Raw genomic sequence first — 27,831 nt, 5'->3', positions numbered from 1 at the left:
TAAACTCTTCATTTACATGCAAATTAAACAAACATGGTACTTCAAATTCAGTTTCATCTAACCAACCACCTGTTCTGCGTACAAGGATGAACATTTTTAAATTACTCATGTTTTATGGAAGTGCATACAGCCTTTTGCCATTTGCTAAACTTGCAACGAAATAAGTAAGTGGAGCACTGAGACACTATCTCCAATCAATGTCGTACATAACGATGCTCGTTTACTCTTTTAAAGCTAATCATTAAACTGCTCATTACGAGCTGGCCGAAGCCATACCCGCAAATGGCAATGGTACTCCAGAGAGATGATAACGCTAAGACTGACCACCAAGTGACTTGGCATTCCTTCAACCAGATTACCAGTTCTTGAGGCCCTGGTGCAGTATTACCTTGATAAGTCTGCACCTGGTAATACCACAGAACAAAGGTCAGGAGTAGTGGTCATAGGGGCAGCACAACACCCCTCAACCCACAGCAGTACAAAGAGGGAACAGACAGCGCTCTCGTAGGCAGACATAGCCCTCAATTCAATGCCCTCCCCACTCCCACACCAACATGCAACACCTGCTAGAAAAAGTAGTCAACATTAGTGTAATCAGCCATGTAGTCAGGAAAATAAAATTTGTATTCATCCACTATTAGCAGATCTGCATAGTTATTCTCCATTCCTGGGACAATAATGAGGATTTAATTGTTTCTGATCAACTCGCTTGTTAATTAGGAATTTTATACACAGTTGGCTAATCGTTGGTCCACTTAATGCCTAAGTACAAATAGATCAAATTGTCAAATGGAGGCTTTTGCACAACTTGCTAGCAATGATTCAATAACGCACCCAATACACTAACTCAGGAACTAACAGGCACATGCATCAGCCATTTTTGCGAGCACAAACGGTGCGATTCACAAAAATCGGGTGATTACGCCCTCAAAAAGGGCATTTGCGATGCATCAAGGATCAAGGCACTCGTAATTCGAGGATTTGCAATTATGTTGGAATTCCCGAATTGCGATTGCATTTAAGGAATCGCAATTTGCGATTCATTAAATACAATGCAAGAACCAATTTAGAATAGCGATTTCGCTAATGGGGGCGCAAATTACCATGAAGTTCATGTTGCGCACACACATGCCCCTGGGGCATGCATGTGCGCAACATGGGTGCACATTACTATTTCAGGGGTGCATCAGGGCGTAATTTTGACACCCTTGCACCTTTGAAATTGCATGCGCAATTTGCGAGTACCTACTGGTACTCGCAAATTGTGCATGCAATCTCCCATTCATTCCTATGGGCCAAAGGCCCATAGGAATGAATGGGCAGCCATTCCTTATTTGCAACACGCAATTTGCGACTCGCAATTAAGGAATTTGTAGGACTCGCTATTTTCTCAGCGATTCCTACATGCATAGGCATTTGGGCTTCCTTATTAGTGAATCCGTATTTTTCGCTAATAAGGAATCGCAAATGGCATGTTTGATGCATGTGCCTGTAAGCAAATTAACTGTTGTAACTTCGTTAATGCTGGTCTGAAAATTGCTGTCACTTCGGAAAAGATTGCCCGAACTTCTGTTTCGAAGTTACTGGCACCTCAGTTCCCATGCCTCAGCTAATCTTGCCTGTCTCATTACAATGCTAGGGATTCGCTCAAAGAAAAACTACAGTAGTTGAAAGGCTTTTCTCATGTTCAAGTGGTGCTTTCCTTTTTAGGTATCGGCTAGACAATGCATGCACTTAAAATATTTTGTGTGCAGTTTTATATAGTGCCAACACCATCCAAAGGTATTGGAGCGCTGTATGTTAACACCAGTTACTTTTCACAAGGACACCATAAACTTAGGCAAATCTCATAATCTCTCCATGGCAGACCGCATTTGCTATTGATTGCCAGTCCAACTCCCGCCAATCCCTGCTTGCCATGCTGAACTCTGTTGTGCAGATCCCCTCTTCCTCCAGATCCCCTTCTGGCGCTTTTCAGATTAGTTTTTTGTGCAGTTTTATGTAGCATGAGTACAACCCGAAGGTATTGGAGCTCTTTACATAGGCACCAGTTACTTTTATTTTTGGTGCAGTTATATATAGCGCCAAACACCAGCTGAAGGTATTAAAGCACTTTAGATTAGCACAAGTTACTTTACACAACAACACATTCATTTTTGTAGGGCCGGGGAAATTAAGTGATTTGCCTAGAATCAAGAATTTTAAGCAGATGCCGAAACTCAACATGGTTTTCCAGCTCCATAGTTGGCCCCTATGGCCTTTACGTCACAACCTCTCCTAAGAGGACGACACATCGTCTCCCTAGCCCTGTCCTCAGTTCCACATTTTGAGATTACTAGCAAATCACTTAACCTTCACGTGGCTACCCGCATTTGCTATTGGTTGCCTGTCCAGCCGTTACTGCTTGCCCCCGCTGAACTTCGTTGCACAGATCCCCTCTGCCACCAACTCGGTTTTTCAAAAACATTTTTTTGCAGTTTTATGTAGCGCCAACACCACCTGACGTATGGGAATGCTTCACATAAGCACCAGTTACTTTTCATGTGCAGTTTTATTTCACACCATCCAAAGGTATTTGAGCGCTCTACATTACCACCATTTATTTTTTTTGTGCAGGTTTATATAGTGCCAACACCACCAAAAAGTACTGGAGTGCTTTACTTTAGCACCAGTTACTTTTTTTTCTGCAGTTTTATATAGCGCCAACACCACCCAAAGGTATTGGGAGCGCTTTACATTAGCACCAGTTACTTTACACAAGGACGTATTCATGTTTGTAGGCATGGGGAGATTAAGTAATGTGCCCAAAATCAGTCAAGTAGATCTTGGCAATGCCTGAACTATTGCCATTGTCAATGTGAATGTCTTTTAGCCATGTTGTCTAGCAGCACATCTGCTGTTAAGCATGGCTGAAAGTCACTGAAAAAAGTGCTATGACGCAGCCAGCACAGGCCACGTCATAGCACTTTTTTCTGTTAGGAGGGGCAGGGCAATAAACTCAATATGGGGGGGATGAAAAGACTGTGTTGGCTCAACACCCAGTGATTCTGGGCTTTGAGTAACTTTCAGCAATGCTGAACAGAAGATGTGCTGCTAGACAATATGGCTAAAAGACATTCACATTGACAAGGCTAATAGCTCAAGACCTGTTGGCTTTGTCAATGCTTGTTAAACTTCCAACTGCTGAAACATCCTTCTTACTACCTAATCCAAATATCACTTTCCTTCTATCAGTTCAAGTGTTACACCGAATTAAAAGTGCACACCAACCACCTGCGGAGTTCCCCAGGGATCCTTCCTCAGCCCCACGCTGTTCAACGTCTACATGGCTCCGCTCGCCCCCATCGTCAGAACCCAAGGACTCAACATTGTTTCATACGCAGACGACACCCAACTCATCCTTTCCCTATCCAACTAACCCAACTCAGTCAAACACAACTTTCATGAAGGCATGGAAGCAGTCGCCAAATGGATGAAAAGCAGTTGCCTACAACTCAACACTAACAAACTGAGGTACTCATCATGGACCCACACCCCGACACCTAGAACGTCACCTGGTGGCCCCCTGCCCTCGTAAGCCCGCCCACCCCCACGGACCACGCCCGCAACCTCGGAATCATCCTGGACTCCGAACTCAAAATGGACCGCCAGATCAACTCCGTCGCATCCTCCTGCTTCCACACCCTCCGGCTCCTACGCAAGACCTTCAAATGGATCCCCCTCAAACACAGAAAGACCATCACTCACGCCCTCATAACCAGCAGACTTGACTTCGGCAACGCACTCTACGCAGGAATAAACAAAAACCTCACCCGCAAGCTACAAAACATCCAGAACACCACCGCAAGACTGATCTTCAACCTGCCAAGACACTGCCACATCTCCCAGCACCTGCGCACACTCCACTTGCTCCCCATCGAGGCTAAAATCACCTTCATGATTCTCACCAACGCACACAAAGCCCTCCACAACACTGGACCAGCATACCTGACTAGCCGACTCGAATTCCATGCACCCCAAAGGACCCTACGATCAGCCCAGCTCTCCTAAGGCATGGTCCCCTGCATCAGGAAGTCCAGATCGAGAGGCCGCTCCTTCTCCTTCCTCGCAGCCAGAGCCTGGAACGCCTACCGCTCCACATCAGACAGACGACATCCCTCCCCATCTTCACAAAAAACCTCAAAACATGGCTCTTCGATCTCCTCCCTGATGGACTGGAAACTGCACTTCCCCTCCTCTCCAGCGCCTTGAGACCATTACGGCTGAGTAGTCGCGCTCAACAACCCCATGATTGATTGGGAGGTAATGTAATACTGAGGTCGCACAAACTAAACAATTGATGTATATTTCACAGGAATAGATGAAATATCTGATCTTGTGAGGCATCCACGGCTGGATCAGCTAGACACAGAAATAATCTAACAAAACGAAAATAAGCAAGACATTAAATTGGTACTTAGTTTACAATTGTGACCACCTACTTGCCACCGTAGGAGCTGAAGCAGAAGATACTACCCTCACTGACTGTTCATTGGCCAGATTCCTGGAGAAGTGAACTGCAGCTGATTGCACTGGAGAGTGGGAAGTGAAAAAGACTGAAAAGAGAAAGAAACAAAGAGTTTTTGCCTTTGGTAAAAGTTCCAGAAAAAATGTGGATGCTCCCTACCCCACAATCTCTTCTTTCATATTTTCATACAGATCTATAAGACTCCTAGAGGGACCAGGAAAACATAGGTCGTTGAGTGAACCATTAGGCATTATGTGTCACACACCCGTGTAAGAGCAGAGGAGGCACTGATGTTTGGCCTGGAAAAGACCAAGGAAATGGCCGAAAGCAAACTAAATCATAAGAAGCCATCATGCTGTACTTCAGCCAAAGGTGGACCATCTGTAAATATCATGGCTGGGTTTTGTGGGAACAAGGCTCCTAGGGAGGCTTAAGGTGCAACAGCCATCTTTGGATTGAGACTATGAATACCTGAGGAGGCAGCAAGTCTGTTGCTCTCTTCTGGTTATGCTTCCGTGAATCAGGTAGTTTTTGAGAGATCCCCTAAAAAATTTTAGGGCGAACGTTTTGACCAGTATGAGAAGCAGAAATCATATGTATTGCAGGAATCAAATGTCACAGACTGAATAATAAGAATTTAAAAGTAAACGTTTTCCTACAAAGAACATTCATCACATGGATTAGCGAGCATAAATATAGACATGCATTCATTCCAGTGCAAACATTATGATAAATACAGCATGTACTTCCTAAATAGCAACGCCTGCAAAATAGGGGATGAAAATGATGCAGTGCAGCACATTCAGAAGTACACATTTATTAATCCTGAATTGTATTTAACAATGTTATACAGTCTTCTGCATCATAGGGTATTAGTGCTCTGTGCAGTGAACGGCAATGGACAAAATGCACAGAAAGCAGTAAAAAAGCGAAAAAGGTTTAAAAGTAACTTTGAAAGCTTTGCAGAGCAGACTCAACTTTCAACTCCTGGGTCAGATAGAAAGGGGTTCTGTGCTGTGGCTCCTGAAAGAGTATGGTTCAAGCATGGCAAGGAATGTTATTCCAGGTATAAGCTATTTTGCCACAGATGGTGAGAAAGGTAAAGAGGTTAATTTGGATGGATGACTTTATGAGTATAACCAGACAAATTCAATATAATCCTTTCTTCAACCTGAAGCCAAAATAGTTACTTAGGAATGGGCTTAAATTACCCCAAAGAAGTCCTACTGCCGGATCGAGGAATGCCTTGATAAAGTCTGTAAGGACGGAGGCACCCCAATAAGGGTGGCATTGCACAAGTGTGGCAGTTTTCGGTTCTGCAGCTCTGAGAAAGTGTCTGATCTTTTTGCGGTTATACCCAGACAACAATAAGGAAACTATATTGCTCCTGACTTCAGAGGTAAAACAACAGGAGTCACTACATGTATACGGGATGTTACATTGGAGGTGAATAGGCAAGTAATAATTATTTAAAATATTTGTGATCTAAACCTTACCTTAATAGATATTTGCTGTGACAGTTAGGTCGAAGTTTCCATTCAAAAGGCATTTTTTGTTTTCTTAATAACCATTGCGTCATTCAATGAATCTACATTAAAGTTTCCAAAAAGGTGCTTCTGATATGGTTTTGGCATGGGAAGTTTCTTACAGATCAGTTATGGTGGTGGAGGAGAGTTTTGGGCAAACAAAGTGTGTTAAAAAGTGATTTCTTCATTTAAATTTTTGATGTCTACAGAAAAGTCGCTGAGCAGAATTATAACACCCTTGGCATGAAATTAGAACTGTACCAAGGGAGTGCCTTTTCTTGGCAGTAGTTTTGAGACGGTTTGGGGGTGAGCTTGAAAGGTTAAATGGTAGTGATATCTGGCCATACATGGGCTACATTTTAAAAAGATTCAAATCGTATTATATGAGTGTTAGACCTGGTACCATTGGCGTGGGTCTCCCTTCCATTTGTCTGATTGCCTCCTCTGTTTTTGATATGTTTTGCTGGTTTAGATGCTTTGTGCACTGTGCCACTGCTATTCAGTGCCACAGTGCTAGTGCTCCCTATGTTAAATTGATGTATTGATTAGTGACTCCATGATTGGGTTATTTGATTTACTTGTCAGACACTAGTACAGTGCACCATGAGTGACCAGGGCTTGTAAATCAAATGCTGCTGGTAGGCTTGCAGCACTAGTTGTGCCACCCACAGAAGCAGCTTGAAAAGTGTGTCTCAGGTCTGCCATTGCAGAGCCTATGTGCAGTCTGGTACTGCCATGCTGATGGCCAAGTGCACCCGCTTGCCAGTCACTAAACCTTCCCTTTTCTTCATATCAGACACCCCTATGGTAGGCCCAAGGGCAGGGTGCATTGTAAGTACAAGGTAGGACATGCCCTGGTGTGTGTGGCTTGTCCTAATAGTGAATTACATATTCAAACAAAACAAGGGGACCCAAAAGGTAGTTGAGGACCTTGGGTAATTGTTAATTACAAACAAACAATGGTCCTCAAATGGTTTAAGGAGTAAAGGGAATAAATATAGTACAGAATCAAAACTATATTAGGGAAGTCCAGCCGGACAACCGGTTTAATTATTCAATGAAGTACAAACAATATTCAACAGCAAAAGATATGTGGGACACAGTCCTGTATCCGTTGGGAAAAAAAGACATTTACAAAACAAACAGACATTTCAGGCAAGGCAGAGGAGCTTATTTACAAAATCCAGTGTTTTAAGCTTATTCCGAACAGACAATGCACTTTTTTACGCAATGGATTGATGTGCACGCTGTTTAGACTAGGGTCGACGACGTTTCGATCCTATTGCGAGGATACAAGGATCATCATCAGGACGGTAGTATGTACAAGCCTGGTATTGAAAAGAAATTGCCTGTGAGGAAATGAGAGGTGAAGTAAGAGTGGAAGAGGGAGAAAAAGGAGAAAATTAGAGTTTGGGTAAGGCAGCTGCGGTAATTTAGCCATAATAGTGCGCAGTGCACATGCCATTGTGAGTGCATGCGTATTTGAAACGTGGCAGTGGTTTGAAAACCAACGAGTGAAACGGGTGAAAAGTATGGTTGGAACCGGGGGGTACTCCGATTCAAGGAACGTGGGGAGTGAAGGAAGGCAAACATTAGAATGGCGCCGATGGAAGAGTGCTACGAACGGCGACACGGTCGGATAAGTGGAGAGAAATGAACCACATAAGGTGTGGACGGGGTATTGCAGGCATTAAATGGTGACTACCGGTCAATATGTGGATGACGGCACGGGATGAAAGGTAGCCAGAGGGACCGCTTACCGTAGTCAAGTGATCAGATTCAAGGCGTGTTTGATGCCGGGATTGCAGAGCACACGTCTCGCAGAGGGAAGTAAGGAGGTACGGGTGTTGCCGTAGGAATAGCTGGGGGAGGAAGAAAGCACGTGAGGCAATGGAACGTGGGAGGTGAACGAGAAGGGGTGCCACGGGGGAGGAGAGGTACCTGAAATTAAGATGAGCCGGGCAGTTCAGATAGGTTGCTCCGAAGGGTAATCCGTCCGACAAAAGGCTCGGAGTACGGGTGTTAACGGAGGAGCTGGGGGAGAAAGAAGGCATGTGAGGCAATGAACCGTGGGAAGGTGAACGAGAAGGAGTGCCACGGGGGGAGGAAGAAAGAGGGATGTACCTGAATTTAAGGGTAACCGGGCAATTCAAATAAGTTGCTCCGATGGGTAATCCGTGGCAATACACTGGAAAGGAAGGTACGAGTTAGTGACTGGGTCAGTAATGGAAGAACCCGTGACGAGCGAAAGTGAGAGCGCTTACCGTGATTAAGTCGCGTCCTCAGGTGGCGATAGACAAGTGACGAGGAAAGGGGAAGCGTGCTGGTATATATGCAGCGTGAGCGTGTGGGGCACTAGACCGTATGAACGCGCCGCCATGATGGGAAAGAAAATTAAAGATGGAAAAAGGACTAAACAGTAAAGAGGTCACCAATTTGCGACGATTGCAGAGAAGAGTACATCAATTAGAGGAGCACGTTTAAATTTAAGACAATAATGAAAAGATCTGAAACGAGAATATATTATGAGCCACAATTTAAAAAAAAGGGAAGTAAGATGTACCATAAAAGATAGAGTATTTCCTAACACACAATGAACAGTAAGGAGGTCATCAAGTTGCGACGATTACGGAGAAAAGTACATCAATGAGGAGAGCACATTGCATTTTAGACAATAATGAGCAGAATTTGAACCGAAAATATATGAGCCAAAATTGGACAAAGGGAAGTAAATTGTACCATATATGACAGAATAATTCATAACAGTGAGAGATTGAATGATAATTAGGAAAAAAGATAATCTTATTCAGACATTAGAGAGTAGAAACAAAGTGTGGTTTAGAATTTAGGAACAAAATCCAAACGACTGTTAGGAAAATTGTCAATGAGCACAAAAGGACAAAAACCATTCCAGTGAAATTTAGATGAGATTGGTCCAGTCCTCGTTGCGGTTCAAACCATCCCTGATGCTGTTGGTGCGAATTATCATTCTTAGTTCTTCTTTATTTAGGATTTTTGCAATGTCGCCCCCTCTTGGGGGTTGCTTGATAGTTTTGATAATTGTCCATTTGATGTCATCCTCTGTGTGTCCCATTTCAGAAAAATGTTCAACGAGGGGGGCTTTGAGGGTTTTGCAGCGCACTCTACTTCTGTGCTGGCCAATGCGTAATTTCACTTTTTGTGTCGTTTGGCCAATGTAAACTTTGTTACAAGGACAGGAAATCAGATAAATGACGTTGCTGGTGTTACAATTGGAGAAGGAAATAAGGGTGATAGAAACATTTTTAAATACAAAATTCTTTCCTTCTATAGTCATGCTACAGACATTACAATTACCACATTTCGCATGGTTCATTTCTCTCCACTTATCCGACCGTGTCGCCGTTCGTAGCACTCTTCCATCGGCGCCATTCTAATGTTTGCCTTCCTTCACTCCCCACGTTCCTTGAATCGGAGTACCCCCCGGTTCCAACCATACTTTTCACCCGTTTCACTCGTTGGTTTTCAAACCACCGCCACGTTTCAAATACGCATGCACTTACAACGGCATGTGCACTGCGCACTATTATGGCTAAATTACCGCAGCTGCCTTACCCAAACTCTAATTTTCTCCTTTTTCTCCCTCTTCCACTCTTACTTCACATCTCATTTCCTCACAGGCAATTTCTTTTCAATACCAGGCTTGTACATACTACCGTCCTGATGATGATCCTTGTATCCTCGCAATAGGATCGAAACGTCGTCGACCCTAGTCTAAACAGCGTGCACATCAATCCATTGCGTAAAAAAGTGCATTGTCTGTTCGGAATAAGCTTAAAACACTGGATTTTGTAAATAAGCTCCTCTGCCTTGCCTGAAATGTCTGTTTGTTTTGTAAATGTCTTTTTTTCCCAACGGATACAGGACTGTGTCCCACATATGTTTTGCTGTTGAATATTGTTTGTACTTCATTGAATAATTAAACCGGTTGTCCGGCTGGACTTCCCTAATATAGTTTCGATTCTGTACTATATTTATTCCCTTTACTCCTTAAACCATTTGAGGACCATTGTTTGTTTGTAACTAATAGTGAATTACAGCCATTTTCGTTTTTCACTATTGCAAGGCTACCTGTTCCCCATACGCCAGAATGGGCAGTTTGATTATTACATTTTATAATCCTAACTGACTCAGGGAACATGGTAGAAATTCGGGTTTAGTATGCCTGAACTCAGAATGATAAAATACATCTTTTAGTGAAGTTGGTTTTAACATTCTGTGTTTGAAAATACCACTTTTAGAAAGTAGGTATTTTCTTGCTTAACTGTCCAAGCCTGCCTCTGCTAGGCTGTATATTGTGAGTTTGGTTCTGTGAGTGACAGGGGCTGGGGGATTCCAGGGAAGAGGGTGAGTCAGCACAGGGCTGAATAGAAAGATCTGCCTGCAGATGGGTGGGAGGAGTTGCACCTGGGACCTGAATAGGGCTGTGCCTTTCCTCCACAATGCTGGCTCCACCTCCTGTGGTGTGACTGATGTCTCTGCCCTGCACTCTGAAAGGAAAGAAGGAGTCATGTAAACAAAGTGCTCCAGGACTGACCAGAACTGGTTTGGACTAGGCAAAGGCCTCTCTGCCTTCAGAGAACAAAGACAAAAGAAGTATAAATATGGGGACCCAGACCCCAAGACTTTAGATCACTTCTGGAACAACAACAAGAAACCTCTGCCAAGGAGAAGATCCAAAGGAAGCTGTAGGAGTGGACTGCCCCCCTGCCAGTGTGCTGTGTTGCTGGGTTGGCCTACAGTCGTGTCTTCAGTGCCAAGGAGAGGAGAAGGAACTTTTGTGTGTACTTCATCATCTTGCAGAATATTTCTCCAAGGGCTTGAACTTGTGCTTGCCTCCTGCTGAAGTCTCAGGGACAACAGACTTCACCACCAGCTCCCCCCTGAATTTCCTTGCTGGGAATTCTATCTGCAGAAGCCCGCGTGTCACTGGGAGCTGACGCAATAAGTAGAAGCGTGTCGCCGCCGCAGCTGTAGTCTTCGCATCGCCAGAGAAGCGTGCCGCATCTCCCAGAAGCGGGCCTTCGTCGCAGCTGTCTGCTGTCACATCACCGGAGAAGTGCGTCGCAACTGTGAGGGTCGCTGACGCATCACCGGAGTGCGTGTCGCAGGGCCTGTCGCGGCTCTAAAGTACAGAGTCGCCGCAAGGCTGCCAGGGTGTGCCCGCATCGTCTCAACATCGTCGCATCAAGGGCACCATCTTATTGCATCGCACCGGATTGTCGCATCGCATCGAGGCGCCATCTTGCCACATCGCAACCGGGCTGCAGAACGGGAACCTACGCATCACCTCCTCTCCAGTAAGGATCAAGACGCATTCCCTACTCTGTGCAAGCATTGAGGCGCGACGCATCGTCTCCCCCGAAGCAAGGAACCAACGCATCTCCAACGCTGCGAGCATTTTGTTCATTTTGCGTTACGCATCCAGGTACTTTTGTGAGAACTGTGTTGCATTTACCATCAACTTGAACTAAGTTAACTCTACCACCTTTAAGTCAATTTTGAGTACAGTATTGTGGATTTTTAGCGTTTGTGGTCTTGTGTTAAGTCTATATAAAGAATAGTTATTTTTATAAAAACCTGTGTGGTGTCCATCTGTAGTGTTTTCACTGTATTACTGTATTTGTTCACAAATGCTTAACACACTGCCTCCGAGATAAGCCTGTCTGCTCGTGCCAAGCTACCAAGGGGGTGATCAGGGGTTATCCAGTAGTGTAATCCCCTTTACCTGACTTAGAAGCAAGGGTCCCTATTTGGTCAAAGGTACCTACCTCTGCCAACTAGAGACCCCCAATTCTAACAATGAGGGAAATGTTTCTCCCATTACCCATTGAAAGTACATGAATACAAAGCCGGGTCTATGGACATGCAGGTCTCTAACTAGCTAGCTTCAACAACGAAAAACCTGTTGCATCCATCATGAAGGACACAAGGATACAACACCAGTTAGTACAAAAAAACATAAAGGCACAATAATGTGGCAGGGAGTGCATCCTCTGACCCACTGGCTCAACTGGGGTTTCCAAAGGGACCCCTTTCCAACTAAAGTTAAAAATCTGCCAATGGGTTCTCTGACCCCAAAGGCAGGGATCACAGACTCTAGAGCATCTCCAAGGTTCACGAACCATGCCTCTGTCTGAAAATGCCGGAAAGGGCTCATGGACCCAAAGTTGGGCCCCTTGTCAGATCACAAGCCCTGACTTAGGGTCCACAAGCCCACACAGGTTAATGGGCCCTTGCTGAACCTCTTACAGATTTCGCAGACTCAGTACTGGGTCTAAAGACTCACAGCAGGCCCAACTATGGTGCACAAACCTATGCGGTATCAAGAAACATTGTGGTCCGCAAAGTCATGAACCCATGTACCGGAGTCTGCGTGCAGAGGGGGTTGCGCTGCACCATCTGGCCAAAGGAAAATATTTCACGTTTTTTGTGAAATATTGATGTAATCACCCTAGTGACAGCCTTCAAACTACTCAGCAGTCCCGACAACTAGGATTAAGTGACATGGTTATCTAAATTAAGCAGCAAATAATTTAAGTTTATGAAGATTATTCTCTGGCACTATTATTTTCATTCATTTGAGATAGAAACAACTTTTTGTGAAATTTCTAAATTATGCGACTAATGTTGTAAGTCTATAATTATGTTTAGATCATAGTCACTAAAGGTAAATAAAACCTAAACATTTTCATTCCTATTGGTGCCCATTGTGAGCTGACCTATGAGGAAAATAGCTTTATAAATCTAGCCCAAAATAAACAATTTTTAAGCGGGGTACATGTGTAATATATTCCTCAACAGCCACTTTGGGCTTGTGGTTAATGTCACATGAATGTCTTGACGTAATATTGGACCATATCATCAGTCATCATTATCAGCTTTATTTTGTTCATAAAATAAAATACAAAGACACAGTCACAAAGAATCATAAAATACATAATTGAAATAAAACAGATAAAAATATAGGCGTCCAACAGTTCAATCAATCCAATAACCTTGGAAACCAGCTATAAAAGGTGCAAGATATTGAACGGGCCGCATAGCAGGCAACAGAATCAAAATCTATGCCTCCCAATGGTCCAACAAAACAGAAATAAAAACATCAATAACTATAAAGTGCAAAAGTGAACGTATACAACAAAATCCGCCAAAGTCATCACAAGGGCAGACCAAAATTCCCTTCGGGTCAAACTGGCCCAGGGGGAAGAAGAGTTGACACTTGATCAGTCCAAGCCTAAACCTTTCAGGAAGAACCCTATCCCTACCTTTCGGAACCATAGCCAAATAAGGTTCAATGTCAGGGATAGTTTGTACCAACAAATACTCTGTGAGCGAGCTTCCTTAGTGCAGACTCCTCCCTTTTCCTAATAATGACGTCGCCAAAAGTGGGTTATAACCAATTTTTGTCTCTCGCTGTGATGTCACCAGGCGAGAAAAAAATATCAGGTCTGCCCAGTTTATTACACATATCCTCCACATACCTAAGCATCAGGATACGGAGTCCCATATCACACGCAAAGCAATCCAGGATAATATCCCTATTCAGTGAGGCCTCTGGGTTGCACCAGAAGGAACACAATGGCAATACATCAAAGGGGCCATGTAAATGATCTTAACTACATATGGCAGCCCGAATTCCTCATGAATGACAGAGGTTGGAGAACCTAATGGCACTCCAAGGATATGTCTAAAGACCCTACTTTTCTTGGCCTGCAATCTGTTAACAGCTTTATACTCCCACAAACCAGAGCCAGAAATAAGGATCACACACACTTCCTGGTATAGATCTAAACAAGGGCAGCTATGGGTTTGCTTCCTATCATTGACACCAAATTAAAAAGAAACCCAGCTGAATTAAAGAACTTAAGACATCTCGGTTTTAAGCATGACGCCCAAGACACTCATGAGTCAAAAGTGATCCCCAGATAGGGGAATTAATGAGTTCTTCATAGTGGGCTACCCTTCAGTTCAAGGCAACGCAGTTTCACATCTGTAGGTCCACAAGACATTACAAACGTTTTGGGAAGACTTGTGTTCAGTCACAAACTATTAACAAAATCAACAAAAGGATAAAACAAAACCTGGAGCTGTTCAGTGCTTGGGACATTAGAACAGCATTATCTGCATACAAGAGAACAGGGATCTGCGCCCCTTCAGGGTCAGTGGGTCCCCACCACTGGCCGTAAGAACAGATTCCAAGCCATTGATATACAAAAGAAACAACATTGGGGTGAGAAAGGCCAAAACTCTCAGTACACTGATCATTCGGCTCCTAGCCACCAAGCCAGGATCAAGCCCCCAAAGATGCTAAAACTTCCCAAAGTTTGGATCTGACTACACATTCAAAAGAACAAGGCAGGTTCATGGAAGCAAGCTAGAAAGAACCAACTTTGGCAACAGTATATTTATTTATGAGAAACTAAAGATTGAGACATTGCTTCTGGGTACCCAAACCATGTCTGAAGCCATACTGGACATCTGAAATAATGTGGTTATCCAAAGCCCATTACAAAATTCTATCTACGATGAACCTTTCGATAACCTTCACTGTGGAATCCAAAATGAGAATGGGCCTATAACAGCAGGGGGAGACCTTATTCCCTTTTTAGGTTGACCGTGAGCCAGCGCGCAAGCGCTGCTCAGCGAAGAGCTGTGGTAGTTCAGTAGGTGGGAGAAGCTTCACTCACTCCCCCACCCTTATTTTTTATTGGCTAGTGCGTTTGTCCTTCGTAAATGCTGTCTTCTGATTCATTATGAGGCTTGTTAGTCCCTCCTTAGTACTGCAATGTCGTCATCTGTATCCTCCCATGACTACTGGCCCCTTTACTTGATTGTTACACAGTATGTGAACTATGTTGTCTTTATCGAGTTTGTCCTAGGTTAGGCAGACGACGTGCTTTGCCTACATTCAGCGCGTTGTGCGCGCTTTCACTTTCAAAGCAGCTGAGGCTGGAGGAGGCGGTGGGGCTGTAAATGCCCAATCCCGCACATGAGCCATTGGTGACCGGTCCCACCACACAATAAGCCGTTGCAGAGCCTATCGTGAGAAGATGAACCCCTGAGAGCCCGGCTCCATTTCCCCTACCAGCTCAAGATGGCTGTGGCCACGGGCTCCGAGGCGCCCTGAGGATGCCGTGGCTGCTCTGCCAGTTGCTCGCATGTCCAGCTTGGAGAGCGGGCGCTACATCATTACCAGGCGGTCCTGCCTGGTACCGAGTCACCGATCCTGCAGCTGGCGGGCCTCTCTTTGTAATATTCAACCTGTTGCTCGCCTACTCCAGGGAATTCACATTATACCAAATATGGTGTCAATGCACCTCTAGTGTGAAAGAGTCATGTGTGTGTCATCCACCCCCACTGACTGCTTTTAGAAAGGGCACACCTCGGGCCGTGACAGCGAGTAATGCAGCACAGCCTTCCTCCAATGATGCCATGCACATTTTCTGTTCGCAAACATTTCCCTCAAAATATGCCATAGACCCCTAACCTGACGCACCGTATCCTCATCTGTGTATACTGAACTATGGCTGTGGTAAATGAAAATGAAATCACTATTGCCCATCAGCCAGCTACGCCTGGTGTGACGCACGCTTAAAGGCACATTCGTTCTCGTTATTTCCTTGCCTGCCCATGACATACTTCTGTCTTTTACAAAGTACAGTCATATTGGTTCTTTCAGTTTGTCTTGGATTCTTCGTCTATTTGATATTTCGGAGATAAACGAGTATTTTTTAATGTTTGTGCACATACTTTATCAGTGCATCGTCCGTTTCACAAGCGCTGCACTGGTTTCACTTTCATTTTGGTCTATTTCTCAGCCCCTCCGTCCCACTGCCTCTGCTCTCCCTCCCCGTCACCTCCCAATCACTCAAGGGGCTCCAGCCTGGCCTGGCACTCAGCAGAGCAGAAGAGCCAGATGGATGAGAGGGATGGCAGCGCTTCAGCCTGTCTCAGAGCAGGCGGCACTTCTGTCTGTGGCTGCTCCTCACAGCTGCCCTGGTCGTGGACTGGCTCTGATCTCTGCAGAGAACTGCAGGTATGAATGAGCTCTTTCTCGCCGCACTGGTTTTGCTTTCACTGTTCTGTTCCTCCCCACAAGGTCCTCCACCACACCCTCTCAGCTCTCCCTACCCCCTTCCTTCCAGTCAGTCACTGGGCTACAGCTTGCGCCTGCCTCACAGCGGGAACCAGCTGGATGGAGATGAAGGGCTGTGGGGTTAGGGGCACGGGGGAAATCTATGCTTCAAAAACAGAATAGGGTGGGAATGGTTTCTTTGTTGGAGTAATAATGCCCTATTGTGTGTTGATTTATTCGCACTTTGTCTTTCCAGACCAGGATTTAATTGAGTGTATGAGCATTGAGAGGGGGTTTGCATACCTCTTTAAGCACTCATATTGTGAGGGTAATCGGTCCTGTCAACCCTCAATCATTGGTCTGATACTGTGTAAGAAGGACATTGAATGCTCTGGCGAAGGGGTGGCATGACTGGATCTAAGTGTGTTATTACTTTGTGGGCAGAAGAGTTGTGGGTACTGCCATGTAATACGGCACATTGATACTACAGTAACGCTCCACTACAGATAATGGTGTCAAAGGAACACATGCATTAAGCACATGCCCATCACCCACTGCTTTCTACAGAGCAATCTCACCATTTTGTTTCCAATCTTAGCTTATGCATTCTAGTTTTATTTGCTTTATTCTTACATTGAAATACTTGCCGCCTGTAGTCCTGCAGTCTGATCTTGGGCAGTTGTGGTTCTGCTGAATATATTGGGTCATACCTGTAAACATCAGAGTGCACATCGGCCTCCCTACCGCCACTGCAAAGGTCTGAATGCATGGATTTCAATTGTTGTTTTCTTTGGTTACCCCCATAGCATATCCTGCTACTATAAGTTTAATTTGAAACGCTTAGTGATACACAAGGACGAATGGGCAACGCTTCCAGTGGAGGAAAAGAGGGGGCATGATAGATGGAATCAGAAAGGCTCGTTGTGGATGTCGTGGTCTTTAAACACGCAGGTACTCAACAAAGTGGATAGTGAAGACTCAGAAGGAGCTGGAAAGGCCTGCCCTCATGGGCGGTGGAAAGGGGAGGGTTTTGATAAGAGAAATGACCGTGCCAAAGAGACAAGATTAACATTCCAGAAAAAAAGCAAATGAAATAATTAAATGGAGTCTGACCCAGTAAAGCAAAATGGTTACAAATGTTGTCTCTAAATAGTAAACCATGCAAAGGGACCGTTATATTTATTTTTGTTTTGATCACATCTTGCAAAGAATGGCAACTTATGTTATTATTGGCACAGTAGGCGTATATATATATTCGGAGTTCGGTAGCCTAAGGTGGGACTGTGGGACTTGAGCACAGTCCCACCTTAGGCTGCCGAACTCCGAAGATGGGTGCTTTCGTGATCGTGAGGGTAGGGCTCACGTTTCAAATTCTAGCTGCAACAAATTACATAGCACTCACGGGGTTTGGCAGTTCAAACGTTTATTAAATGCAGACACGTTTCAGCAGTTTGCCTTCCTCGGTGCTTCAAAATGTATGTAGCAAACACACAATTATGGCACTCATTAATACAGTGAAAACTCCATTCTCATTGGTGGATTTGAAAAAGATAGTGATTGACAGACTACTGCATGACTGTTCTTCATTGTGGGTTGCCATGTAAATCAAACAGTAAGTATCCCTGTATTTGTAGTTTATGCCAACTTGACTGTCGAATAATAACTAATGTTATAAATCTATCACCCAATGTTTTGAGCCTTTTCGAAAAGAAAAGAAACAAAAAAGAGATGGCCAGGCCCCAGGGGTGGGCTTCCCGCGGCAAAAATCAGACTCGGTAGGGGCTGCGCTGCCACCCTCATGTTTTATTTAAGAAAAAGATAGAGGATTGGCTCAGGTCCCGGGGGATGGGATCCCTGGGGCCAAATGTTCAAGAGAAGAGGCAGGGGGGACACAGCCCACCTTCCTAAAATAAAAATAAAAATCAGAAGACGTCAACTCGTCCGAGGCAATGCCCCCTTTCTCCACTGCTCTGCAGACACGCCTCCTGGTGTGATCTTGGTTGGAGGATGAAGTCCTCTTCGCTGCTGAGGGCCCTTTCGGGCCAACTAGCCCACCTGTCACCTCCAGTAAGCCCCACAAAGTGGGATTTCTTAGAGGTGGCTGCAGGCCATGCCCCTTTCTACATCACTCTGCAAACACACCTCTCAGCGCACTGCTGGTGGGGGGATGGGTTCCCCTTGCCTCCTGAAGGCCTCAGGACTAAAGTGGACTTCCTCCCCTAAGCAGCAGTGAACCGAAAGGTGCATTTGCAGGGCGTTGGAGAAAGGGGGCGTGGCCTCTGACCACATCTCAGTATTCCAGCTGTGTGAGGCTTACTGGAAGTAACAGGAGGGCTAGTTGGCCCCCAAGGACCTCCAAAAGCCAAGGGGACTTCATCCCCAAATAGTGGTGCAATGTTTGCAGAGTGGAGGAGAAAGAGGGCGTGGCCACCAAAAACCTCTCTGCAAACCCACTGTGTGGGACTTGCTGGAGGTAACAGGAGGGGTAGTTGGCCCCCAAGGACCCTCAATGGCAAAGGAGACTTCATCCACCTGTTAGTAGTGCATCAGGAGGTGTGTTTGCAGATTGATGGATAAAGGGGGTGTGGACTGCTATCAGATCTCAGCAATCCTGCTGTGTGGGTCTTACTGGAGGTAATTGGAGGGGTAGTTGGCCCCCAAGGACATCCTTGGGGGCCAACCACCCCTCCTGTTACCTCCAGTAAGTCCCACACAGCAGGATTGCTGAGAAGATATCAGAGGGCACTACTAGTTGGGAGATGAAGTCCCCTTGGCTACAGAGGGACCCCTCGAGGGCCAAGAAGGCCTCGTTGTACCCCCTGTAAGTCCTATGCAGCAGAATTCCTGAGAGCTGGTCTGAGGCCCAGCCCCCTTTCTCCACCACACTGCAAACATGACTGTTAGATAAACATTTTTAGAAATTCACACAAAAAATCAAAGGTTACAGAGATGTTATAGTTAGGAATTAACATTGAAAGCCCTTAGAAATTCACTTGAAAAACAAAGGTTATAAGGATGTTATAGTTAGCAAATAGAATTTTAAAACACTTGGAAATTCACAATAAAAAATAATGGTTACAGGGACGTTATAGTTAGGGTCAGATTTTACTCATTAACCCATTCACAGAGCCATACCAGTAACTACACACCCATTCACTGATTCATAGATCTACACGCACATCCACTAGATCACCCATACAGCCATTCATACACCCACTCACTAACTAATACAGCCATTGACATGTCCATTCACACACCTATATAAATACTCACAGATTTAGTGAGTCACCCATAGACCTACTCACACACCTAGACACCCACCCATACAGTCAATCCAATCACACAGCCACTTACTCACCCGAACATTTACACACACACCCACTTACTTACTCATACAAATAGTAACATGTAGTCACTCACCTATACCTTAACTGACAGAAGCATGCACTCATCCATATAGCTGCTCTCACATTCTCACATTCACTCATTCATGCATACAGTCACTCATATACCCAGTCACTCACCAATACTGCCTTCACTTAGCCAGTTATTAACCGATACTGACACAAGCACTCAATTGCCGACACAGCCTTAAAGACACTTACTCACCCATACAGCTTCTCACACATGCACTCACTACCCCATGCAGCCACTAACTCACCCACTCACTCATCTATACAGGCAGGCACACACCTCCTCACCCACACACCGACACCCAGACAACCATAGAGATAGCCAGACAACCAATCAATCACCCATATAGCCATTCACATACCCACTAACACACACATACACCCACTTAGCCAGAGAGGTTACGGTGCTGACTTCTCCGTTGCTGACTATCTTGGGCAGATTCCTCTTGCGAACAACGATCACAATTACCTCACGACTTCCTTAGCTTTAGGAAATCCTTTAACACGTTGCGGCTCGGGCCACAAACAGCTACACAGCAGCGTGGACGATGATTCACGCTGGAGGGGCACTGCAGTCATGGGGCACTTTCCAAACAGCACCACAGACCCCACGGCACATGCGCACGCACAAAGCATCGCAGAGACTCGGTTGGGCTTCGGGCCACACAGTCCCAGGGCAATGCTTATGAAGGTCTGCAAAAAGCACACACACACAGCATCACTGAGACACACTTGGAAACTTTGATGTTCTTGAGTTTCCACAACAGGGAGCAAGCTCTCCTCGGGCTCTTGGAGACAAGTTACTTCGGGACTCAGCACACAGCAAAGTCCTGTCAAGCAGGGGGAAGTAGTTTCAATCCTTTTTAGTCTTGATCAGTCTAAAGTTCAGGGGTTTCAGCTCTCATAGTTATACCCCTAAATGTCTTTGAAGTCTTTGTGTTCAGGGGGCACTGACCACTGTCCAAACCAGTTCTGGGTGTCTTCCTGCCAGTGGCACCTTCTTCCTTTGATAGTGGGGGTCTGGTTCCTCAGACACTCAGCAGGAGGTGGAGCCATTCTTTTATGGCAGAAGCCCAGGCCTCTTCACATCCAGGGGGCTACTCCTTCCCCCTATACTCCAGATGCAGGTCAGCCTGTTGCTGTCTCACCTACTCCTCCCCTTGGTCAAGACACTTCCCAGATCCTATCACATTCAAATCCAGACACTCAATCCACAACCAGGTAGAGACACATAGAATTGTTCGAACAAAAAAAACAGCCAATTCTAAAAGCGTGGTTTTTAAACACACAATTCAAAAACCACCTTCACAAAAAGATGTGTTATTAAATTGTGAGTGCAGGCACACTAAACGTCACCTCTCCATCTAAAGCCTATGGGAAGATAGGCTGGAAACATATTACACAGCCTTCTGTCTTATGGGCAAGATGGCCTTGCAACAGTGAAAAACAAAATGGAGAGTATTTCACTGTCAGGACATGGTACACACCTCAGTACATGTCCTACCTTTCACAGACACTGCACCCTGCCCAGGGGGGTACCTTGGGCCTACTACAGGGGTGTCAGATGTGCATGGAAAGGGATGGGTAAGGCCTGGCAAGTGGGTGCACTTGTCAAGACAACATGGCAGTTAGGAAACTGCACGCAGGCACTGCAGTGGCAGGCCTGAGTTCTCTTTTGAGGGCTACTTATGTGGGTGGCACAATTATTGCTGCCGGCCCACTAGTAGCATTTGCATTACTAGCCCTGGCACACAAAGTGCACTTTACTAGGGACTTTCCTAGTAAAACAAATATGCTAATCATGGAATCACTAATCTATACTACTTTATACAGGGAGCGCTTGCACTTTGACACTGATCAGCAGTGGCAAAGTGACCAAACCATCTAAGTTAGCAACACCATGTCAGAAAAAAGGTCTAGGGGGAACGCAAAAAGTTTAGGGAACTTTAGCCATAAAAAAGGGCCAAGTCCAACAGGCATAGAATATGCGGTGGAGGAAATGGCCGAAGCTATCTGTAATAGTCCCGTGCATAAAGCCTCGGGTCTGACAAAGTGTACATGTACCTATATAAACTGGAGGTGGACCTATGGACACCTATTTTAACAAACTATGGTAAGTCACCCTGTCAGACAGGCTTGCCAAAGTCGTGATATTCTGCGATTATAGTTCCTATCTTTAAACAAGCATTTGCAGTGCAATCGGTCTCGCATTTTTGAAAGTTAGAGCTATTAGTATTGTAAAGGACAATGTTTTTTACTTATGCTTTTTGATCTGCTGAACTAGGCAAAGCATATCATGTACTGGCAGGGATGAATATCCACTTCATAGCAAAACAAGAAAACATTTAAGTATGTTACTTAAGCATGATAAGGCAAACTAGTTTAGCCAGAACAACACACAAACCCTCACATTACATCTCTGATGACTGGCGTGGGGGTCAAATACGGCACTGTACATACAGCTACAGCTAGTACATGCTGTACTGTAAGAGAGTGCAGCTACTTAGCCCATCGCATACTGCACTCCTCACATAGCAACCTCCTCAGAAGGCACAGCAAATTGCACTGGAATTATTTGGCAGTTTGCATGGTGCATGCAAAACAAACATCCGTACCCGCTGAGAGCTCTAGCCGCTCTGCAAGACTGAAGGAGGAAGGGTAGAGCCCACGAATGGTGAGAATCCGGAGTTTGAGAGAAAGAAGTGACAGTTACCGGACGGCTGCCTAAATTAAACTAGCGCGGCATCCGTGAGGAGAGAGTCTGCGCAAGTAAACAAAACACGATCACTTCTCACTAGAAAGCAGGCTATCAAAATAAAAAGCTGTGAGAACGAGGAGGACTTACAAAGCCTGGAAGACCCGTGCGTCTAAGTATAGAGAAGTGGGAGGGAACCAAGCAGGTGATGGCTAGGGTGACCAGGCATCATGAATTTGCTGGGACAGTCCTGGTTTTTCACCACCTGTCCTGGCAGATTTCGGCAAATAAAGCTCATGTCCCGGTTTTTAGAGAGTCGACTGAAAACGGTGGAAGGTGCCTGTTTATGTTTTCCAAAGCAGGGATATATATATATATATATATATACATATATATTCACTGAAAAAACCATAGGTTTCACACACGTTATAGTTAGGAATTAGCAATTAAAAAACCTTGCAAATTCACTGAAAAAACCATAGGTTTCACACATATTATAGTTAGCGGAAATTTTACTGATAAAAAACCAATGAAATTCCCCCGTTATAGTTAGTGCAGGCAACTATAACTCACGCGACCGCATTCCTCTGCTGATGCTAATACTGTATTTAGACACTTATTTGCCCATGTCTTCTTCCATACATTTTTAGCTATACATATATTACAAATATTTTTTTTTCATAAAGACACATATGTCATCAGCAGAAGATTGCGGTCGCGTGAGTTATAGTTGCCTGCACTAACTATAACGGGGGAATTTCATTGGTTTTTTATCAGTAAAATTTCCGCTAACTATAACATGTGTGAAACCTATGGTTTTTTCAGTGAATTTGCAAGGTTTTTTAAATGCTAATTCCTAACTATAACGTGTGTGAAACCTATGGTTTTTTCAGTGAATTTGTACGTTTTTTTAAATGCTAAGTTACTTTACGCCATTCGTGGCGTGCACGCCCACTTAACGCAGTTCGTTCTGTGCGCGCACGGTGCGCTTCGCGCACCGTGCGCGCACAGTGAGCACGCGGTGCGCTTCGCGCACCGCGCGCCCACTTTACGCAGTTAGTGCCGTGCACGCACGGAGGGCACGCGGTGCGCTACGCGCACCGTGTGCCCACGTTACGCTAAATGGGCCATGTACGCACGATGCGCTTCGCGCACCGTGCGCACATGGAGGACATATGATACACTTCGTTTTGAAAGGTAATATTTTAATTTTTCGTATATGTTATAAGCCATGCACAAATGGTGCCCTTCGGGCACCATTTGCACACGGGGTGGAGAGAGTGTGGATAATTATTTTTTTTATTATTTTTTTTTAAAATATTTTAGTTTAACTCATTTTTAATAAGCCATGCACAATTGGTGCCCTTCGGGCACCAATTGCACACGGGGTGGGGAGAGTGTGGATAATTTTTTTTTTTATATAATTTTTTACCGTACGCGTACGGTAAGCGTAATCGGCGAAATTAGCGAAAAAATAAAAATTCCGTTTTTGGCCTTGGGGGATTTTTGGGGACTCCCTCAACATTGCTATGTGTGTGGGAGCTGTCTAAACAGCCCCTTTACATGTTTTTGGGCTTAATATTTTAAACATCACTCTCAGTGCGAGAGAGAAAATGGCGGCCGCCGCTTCCTGGTTTCGGCCGATTCGAATGTTTACTAAGATCTAAGAGCCAATCAGAATCGCGCTCGCGCACGCCACCGTACGCGTACGGTAAGCGTACCGTAAGCGCACCGTAAGCTGGCTCAGATATATATATTGATTTAAAGGCTATTTTCTCAGAATCTACTGAACAGATTTACACCAAACCTACAAAAGGCACTTCCTTGACCTGAGGACTACCTCTCTGCCAAATTTCTAGTAATTCTGTTCAGCCGTTCGGGCTGTAGCCCTGTCTAAAGGTCCTATGGAAAAATGCATGGGAAAATGCGTTTTGGGACCCCCCTTTTATCTCAGCCCCCGCTTGACGAATCCCCCCGAGACTTTCAGGGAAGGAGCGGAGCATAGCGCCCCACATATTTTGAAACATTCGCGAGGATTCGTCGACCGGCGCCAAAGTTATTCAAAATAGAATGTTGCGGATTTCCTATGGAAACGTGGTCCTAACTATAACTACCTACTGGCGACCGCCAGTAGGTAATATATATATATATATATATATATATATATATATATATATATATATATATATATATATATATATATATTACCTACTGGCAGTCGCCAGTAGGTAGTTATAGTTAGGACCACGTTTCCATAGGAAAACCTCAACATTCTATTTTGAATAACTTTGGCGCCGGTCGACGAATCCTCGCGAATTTCTCAAAATAGGTGGGGCGCTACGCTCCGCTCCTACCCTGAAAGTCTCGGGGGGATCCGTCAAGCGGGGGCTGAGATAAAAGGGGGGTCCCAAACGCGTTTTTCCCATGCATTTTTCCATAGGACCTTTAGAACGAGCTACAGCCCGAACGGCTGAACAGAATTACTCAAAATTTGGCAGAGAGGTAGTCCCTAGGTCAAGGAAGTGCCTTTTGTAGGTTTGGTGTAAATCTGTTCAGTAGATTCTGAGAAAATAGCCTTTAAATCAATATATATATCTGAGCCCGCTTACGGTACGCTTACCGTACGCTTACGGTAAGCGTACGGTGGCGTGCGCGAGCGCGATTCTGATTGGCTCTTAGATCTTAGTAAACATTCGAATCGGTCGAAACCAGGAAGCGGCGGCCGCCTCTTTGTGTATTTCACTCTGAAAAAAAAGAGTGAAAACAAGGAAAGGGGGCAATGAGGAGAGTTACAGACCCCCTAACATTTGTAAGGGGGTCAAAGAAGGACAGAAAAGTACAAAGAAAACATTTATTGATTTTAAAAAAAATCACGGGGTACGCGTACGGTAAGCTTACGGTAAGCGTACGGTAGGAAAAAAAAAAAAATGAAAATCAGATTTAAGTGTTTAGATATTAGGGGGCTCTAAAAAGAGCCGTTGTGTTTATGAAATGATTTTTTAGTGGTACCTACAAGTAAGTACCGATGCAGAGTCTAAGGTTCAAGAGGAAGACTCTGTTCCCTTCATCATTGAAGTGCACACCATCTCCTCTATAAATGTCTTGCATGTCATAACGCAAGTTGTTGTGGTAAATGGCACCCATACCATAGTCACGGAGGAAAGCAGAAACAGATTTGTTGACGTGCTTTCTTGCTTTGTCATCGCACTGCGTGCCCACCGTGCGTGCACGGCACTAACTGCGTAAAGTGGGCGCGCGGTGCGCGAAGCGCACCGCGTGCTCACTGTGCGCGCACGGTGCGCGAAGCGCACCGTGCGTGCACGGAACGAACTGCGTTAAGTGGGCGCGCACGCCACGAATGGCGTAAAGTAACTTAGCATTTAAAAAACCGTACAAATTCACTGAAAAAACCATAGGTTTCACACACGTTATAGTTAGGAATTAGCATTTAAAAAACCTTGCAAATTCACTGAAAAAACCATAGGTTTCACACATGTTATAGTTAGCGGAAATTTTACTGATAAAAAACCAATGAAATTCCCCCGTTATAGTTAGTGCAGGCAACTATAACTCACGCGACCGCAATCTTCTGCTGATGACATATGTGTCTTTATGAAAAAAAAATATTTGTAATATATGTATAGCTAAAAATGTATGGAAGAAGACATGGGCAAATAAGTGTCTAAATACAGTATTAGCATCAGCAGAGGATTGCGGTCGCGTGAGTTATAGTTGCCTGCACTAACTATAACGGGGGAATTTCATTGGTTTTTTATCAGTAAAATTTCCGCTAACTATAACATGTGTGAAACCTATGGTTTTTTCAGTGAATATATACATACATACATACATACATACATATATATGTGATCAAGCTTGCGAGAGCGAGCGAAAAACATCATGGCGGGCACTATGCTCGAATATCTTTGGATGTAATTTTGAAAAGGACAATAAACTTTGCACTTTTTCACCGCAACATTTCTGTTGTTTGGATTTGCAACAGAGATTCAAGAGACCCATGCGAGTTAACAGGGCAGGAATGCTGTTGATATATATATATCTTTGGTGTGATTTGTCAACGGGTGGCCGAGAAAAAAAGGGGGGGTCCCAAAATGTGTTTTCTCCATGTTAATTTCCATAGGAAACTTTAGACACGGCTACAGCCTGAACTGCTGAACGGAATTACACCAAATTTGGCAGAGAGATAGCTCTTGGTCCAGAAAGCACGCTTTTTTTAAATGGTGTAGTTCCGTTCAGTAGTTTTTGAGATATTCAAATATTTACAGATATCGATATTTGAGAATTGTGAGATCTGATTGGCTGAGCCCTCCGAGCACGAGCTTGCCTCTGATTGGCTGCCAACACTTCAAACCAGGAAGTGTTGGCAGCCATCTTGTGCTTCACACCTAGGGAGAAAGAAAAAGGTGAGAGAAACATACAAAAACAAGAAAAGAAGGCAGGGTAAAAACACCCTGACCCCCCAGGCCTGCTCAGGGGGTGGACCCCCAGGCCCAAAAAAAGCTTTTTTGTACATTTTTCGCCGGGTCGCACTTGGTGCGCGAACCCCGTCGAAAAAACAAAAAATGAAGCACGGACTCCCGCACTTTGTTTTTTAAAGTTCCCGGGTGGGCCAGGTCCCAGGGGCAATCTTGCATTTCGTAGCGAGGGCCCGTGGGGGCCCCTGCAGCCCTGGGGACCACCACCTCCCTGGGGCTTGATATTTTATGTGTTGGGGGCATGCGGCCCCCCCGCAGTCCCGGGGACCGCCAGCTTCCTGGGGCTTTATTTGAATAGGGTGGGGGCCTCACAGTCCCCCCAAGCCCCGGAGACCACTACCTCCCCGGGGCTAAAATAAATAATAAAGTGTTATTATTATTATTATTTCTAAATTTCTAAAGCGCGAACAAATACCATAAATGGTGTCTCGGCGCTGGGCAGACAAGGAGGCACGTCCTGTGCATTATTGAGTGAATAGCCATGTCTTCACTTGCCTTCTGAAGAGCAATAGTGAGGGGCTGGTTTTTATGTGATGGGGCAAGGAGTTCCAGAGCCTCGAGGCGGCCACCATGAAGCGTCTGTCTCCCCAGGTGACTGTTCTCACTCGTTGAATGCATAGTGAAGCGGATGAGGCTGATCTTAGCGCTCTTTTGGGAACGTACAGCTGCAGTGATTCCCTAAAGAAGTCGGGTCCTTGGCTGTTCAGTGCTCTGTATATAATGCACAGAGCCTTGAATTTGGTTCTCTTTTTTATTGGGAGCCAGTGAAGTTGGTAAATGACTGATGAAATCGGTGCAAACTTGGGTGTTCTGGTCAGGATTCGCGCCGCGGCGTTCTGCACCATTTGTAGCTTTTTGAGGACCTGCTCCTGGGCGTTCAGCAGAAGCCCGTTGCAGTAGTCCACCTTGGATAACACCAAGGAGGACATCAGGGTTTTCCCTGCAGACAGTGGTAGGTAGGGTAGTAGCTTTTTCACCTTCCGTAGCGTGAAGAAGGAAGAGGAGACCACTGCGTTGGCGTGATTGGTGAAACCTAGTTTGTTGTCGAACAACACTCCTAGGTTTCTGACCTTAGAA

The sequence above is a fragment of the Triturus cristatus genome, chromosome 1_2, assembly GCF_964204655.1.
Source record: "Triturus cristatus chromosome 1_2, aTriCri1.1, whole genome shotgun sequence".
NCBI classification, from domain to species: Eukaryota; Metazoa; Chordata; class Amphibia; order Caudata; family Salamandridae; genus Triturus; species Triturus cristatus.
This window is presented reverse-complemented; position numbering follows the sequence as displayed.